The sequence below is a fragment of the Bison bison genome, unplaced genomic scaffold, assembly GCF_000754665.1.
Source record: "Bison bison bison isolate TAMUID 2011002044 unplaced genomic scaffold, Bison_UMD1.0 scf7180017864516, whole genome shotgun sequence".
Lineage (NCBI taxonomy): Eukaryota > Metazoa > Chordata > Mammalia > Artiodactyla > Bovidae > Bison > Bison bison.
Genome location: NW_011495069.1, coordinates 5,680,027 through 5,684,785, shown reverse-complemented (window position 1 = coordinate 5,684,785; position 4,759 = coordinate 5,680,027). Strand labels below are relative to the sequence as shown.

The window sequence follows — 4,759 nt, the reverse complement described above, 5'->3', positions numbered from 1 at the left end:
AGGGGCCTAGCCAGAGTACTGCACCCCCTTCTAGACTGTGCTCTGAGCAGCCAAGACCCCCAAATGCGCTTCCCAAATGGCCCAAGCCTCCTAACTGCGCCTTGCAGTCCTCATCGTCAGGGTCATTTTCCCACCCAGGTATGCACCCCCGGCCCACGGGCTACTTGCTGGGGTGTGGACGAAGCTTGGTCATGCAGACTGGGGTGTGCTTTACACATGGCGTGGAGGTGAGGAAGGGACAAGAAGAGAAGGAGGATGGGCCGGGGGGGTGGGGGGCGGCGGCCAGACAAGAGGTCAATTGTTAGACGCACGCAGGCCAAGGTGCCCACAGCACACCAGGGGTGTTCCTTTTCTTCCTAGCTTGCCAGTGCCCTTGTCTATCATCTAGCAGGCCTGTCTCAGCCAAGGGCCGATGTGGGTCGGACTTTTGCTCCCTTGGAAGCATCCCTTTGCAGCCAGGGACCAGCAGAGCATCAAGAAGCAGTGAGGTGGCACTTCTGAGCCCAGGCCTCCCTCTAGTGACCAGTCCGGGGAGAACAGCGAGAGGCTCCTGGCCACTCTTCTGAATGGACGCCCCTTCCTGAACCTGCTTTCCAAAAATGGTATCTGATCCTGTGGTGCTTGGCTTAGACACCTCAAAAACAAAGCAAAATTTCTCCAGCTCCATGGCCCCTGCATCGATCTTCGAGGGAAAATCAACGCCCACGCCTCTGTCCAGTGGACAAGGTCCTTCCCAGAGCCAGCTGCCCCCGGCCGCCCGCCCCATCCGCACCACCACCTCACCCCAACCTCGCCTCCAGCACAGTGCTCACCCTTGCGCTTCGGTCAGGCCAGAGGGCTCGCTCTTCCCCACTCACCAAGTGCTTTTGAGCCTCTCTTCTTTTGCTGGCAGCAAACAGCCCACCTCTGCTCATCAAACAGACTCTTACTCCCACCAAAAGACTCACTTAGCTTCTCTGTGGCTCCCCTGGGGGAGAATTCTTGACCTCTCAGAGGGTCTCTTTGAGTGCTTTTCTACAGAACAGCGGCTAACGCGGACTGAGCCATAATGCCAGTCCCAGCACTGAGGCCTCTAGTGACATTATGTCATTGAATCCTCACTAGAACCCCAAAGCCAGGAGCTATGAGCATCCCCATTTTACAGACCAGGAAACTGACAGGAGCAGGGTTAATCGTATGCCCGTGGACACACCAACAGCACATGAGAGTCTTATTCCCATGGACACACCAGCAGCCACCATGAGCTCTTGAGCTCCAAGCTGCCTCCTCTGAGCGTGGCTTGTGCATGGACTTGAGGGCCCCTGTGACTCCTGCCTGGAAAGGCCTCAACCTAGTTTCTGAGCCAATGGCAGACAGAAAGGGTTGGCTTTGCCTCCCACGCCTTTTCTCAGGTCCTCTGGTTCTCTGAATCTTGATTCTGACTGAATCTCTCATCTTGTTCCAGATTCAAAGCCAGTCACACATTGTTAATAAGGAAGGGCAGACCCATGGGCATAGTTTGCAGTTTAAAGATTAACTAAGAATAAGAAACAGGGTGTAACTTTGAGCTGGTTGCCAAAACAACTGATTCTTAATTCCCATCTCTAAATTAATAAACCCAAGTCAGCCAGGACCACCAGGGTTTGTGCTGACCCAGCCAGCTGCTCCCAAAGGAGGGCTGCCCACAGTCCCCACTGTCCCCCATCTTTTTTTTTTTTTTGCACTTTACTAGCTCTCAGATTCATTTTGCCAGAATGCTATAATATTTAAAGCACAGACTCATGCAATACAATTGGCATAAGAAACAGTTTTATAATTACATGTTAATTTCCTTTATTTTTTAACAGAGTATTAATCATTTCATTAAGAAAATACACACAAAAATGGGGCTTCCCTGGTGGCTCAGATGGTAAAAAAAAAAAAATCTGCCTGCAAAGTAGGAGGACCCAGGTTCAATCCCTGGGTCAGGAAGCTCCCCTAGAGAAGAAAATGGCAACCCACTCCAGTATTCTTGCCTGGAGAATTCCATGGACAGAGAAGCCTGGTGGTCTATAATCCAGGGGGTCTCAAAGAGTTGGACATGACTAAGTGACTAACACTTTCACTTTCACACAGAAAAATGTTTGCAGCTAACTTTCCATCCAAGTAGTGTCTCTGACTAGAACACGTAAAATGCTGTATTCATTTGTTCTTTGGGTCTTTCGGGCCTAGAACTTTTCTTCTTACAGTGGTACAAAGACATGGAACATCAGGCAAATATGGTTTTTGTTTTCCATGAGCTCAAATCCAAAACAGAAGACAAAATTACACAAAGCAACTTTTTAATATTAACTTAATTTGGCATTCCTGCATGAGAATACTTCCTGTTGTTTTTACCCCACTTCCCTCCACCACACACACACACAATTCTCAAGTCTGAAGCACAGACTCTTAACACAGTTTATTTGTGCATATTTTCTCCAAGTTGAAAATCTTTTCGGTTTATTTTACATAGCAGTCTTTCAGTCATCCTCTAGTAAATCTGCAAATATGTTAAGTTATTCTTGAAAAACAGTGAAGTATTTTAGTTATAGTCACACTACTGAGTATTTTTTCATCTTAATTCAAACTCTCATCTTAATTCAAAACTGTTAATTTAAAATTCATACTCTTACAACATCTTCAGAGGAAGTCTGTTGCTTCCAAATATTTTCATTTAGCCAGGCATGGAAGTGAGAATTACTGGATTATTGTTCCCATTAACATATTAAACAACATATTCATCATATTTTGACTAGTTTCTTGGAAACACATTGATAATTTTTATAAACATTTTGACAAACTTCTAAATCTTAGAGGAAGCAATCGTTTTTAAACAGAAAATCAATTAATCAAAATTTTACAAAATTTACAGAATAAAAATGACTGCCAAGGATTGACTTCAATCAAATTAGCAAAGGAAAAAAAAATCTCAATAAACCATCTTTGAATACACAAGTGTCTACTATATTAACACTCGAATTTCTTAATAACCTCACAAATTTAATGTTTACTGAAAACCCAAACAAAAACTGCCATGCACAAAATCAAAGGTAGAACAGTGTGTGTGTGTGTGTGTGTGTGTGTGTGTGCGCGCACCCACGCGGGCACAGGCACACTCAGTTGTATCCAACTGTTTGTGACCCCATGAACTGTAGCCTCCCAGCCTACTCCAGGGGATATCCCTGACCCAGGGATCTAACCTGAGTCTCTCCTGCCTCCTGCATTGGCAGGCAAATCCTTTACAACTACACTACCCGGGAAGACCTGAGTGCCTACTTTCAAACGGTTTACGATCTACTTGGGGAAAGATGAAAAAATACCCAGAAACTTTTATTTTTTAAGAGGAAACAAGTACAGACTTGGAGGAATCATTGAAGCTTTTCTGAACAAACCCAGAGAGATCTGGAGAGACTGGGGGTGGGGGGAGCAGTGAAACCACTGGCATGGGCCGAAACATTTACAAAAGCAAGGAGAAAAGCAGAGATACGGTATGTGCAAAGAACTGCACACAGCATGCTGCTTAATGAAGGAGATGATCTCAAAGAGCAGTGGGAAACACACAGGATAGGCAAAAATGCACCCACTTCAGGGCCAAAACTTAAACTTGGTCTTATTAGTAATGCAGGAGAACAGTATGATTTTTACCAAGAAAGCAATAAAACAAGTGACATTTTAATTAAACTAATCTGGTCACTTTGTACCAGATAGATCAGAGGGGAAAGGTGATCTAGATGAAGGAGATTCAATAGAAAGACTACTGAAATAATTTGGATATGAAGCAAAATCCACTAAAATTAAAAAGGAGACAGTAAAAATGGATGAGGCATATAACAAGTTGAAGAACTGTGCACAGGAAGACACGACTTTTCAAGAGATTTGATGAAAGAGATAAGGGAATTTCAAGATGACTGCAAGCTTCCAAAGTTCAGGAGAATGGACTTCAGTAATAATAAAATGTATAAACAGTAAATCTGGGAGACAGATTAGTAAAATTAGTAAAATTAAATGGGCTCAGACAGTAAAGCGTCTGTCTACAATGCAGAAGACCCAGGCTCAATCCCTGGATGGGGAAGATCTTCTGGAGAAGGAAATGGCAACCCACTCCAGTACTCTTGCCTGGAAAATCCCATGGATGGAGGAGCCTGGTAGGCTACAGTCCATGGGGTCGCAAAGAGTCGGATACGACTGAACGACTTCGCTTCACTCTAAAGATGGTGGGAAATTAAAGACTGGAGCTCACAAGTGAGAATGGGACTAAGAAATTTTAAATTACCATGGAGGTAAAAGAGTCTGAAGCAGCTATATGTTAATCTCATAAGGAAAGACACAAAGAGGAACTGGTCCATGTAAATGACAAAAAAAAAAAAAAAAAAAAATGAGAAAAATTGAGTTATTGGTGACCAGCACCAACCACTTCATGCTGCCTTTCTGTCCTTGCTTTAGTGAGAGGTGGCTTAAAAATGGTATATACTATTTTCTGCTAACTTTTCTACTATGATTTTCAGCAGAAGAATAAATGATCTATAGCAGCTGAAAGAAATGTAAGGGCTCAGAAAGGTAGATCTAAATTAGCCTAAAGGAGCCTCAGGGGTTCCTTTGAAGTACATCAAAGGTATTTAAAAACACCTTTTTCCAGTGGTCATGTATGGATGTGAGAGTTGGACTGTGAAGAAAGCTGAGTGCCGAAGAATTGATGCTTTTGAACTGTGGTGTTGGAGAAGACTCTTGAGAGTCCCTTGGACTGCAAGGAGATCCAACC

General features: G+C 44.0%; 1 protein-coding gene across 3 annotated transcripts in view; it reads right to left on the bottom strand.

Moving 5' to 3' along the window:
* The window catches only part of KDM1A (lysine (K)-specific demethylase 1A), a 58,802-nt gene that overhangs the window by 44,265 nt on the left and 9,778 nt on the right, over positions 1-4,759 (bottom strand). The window lies entirely within an intron of this gene.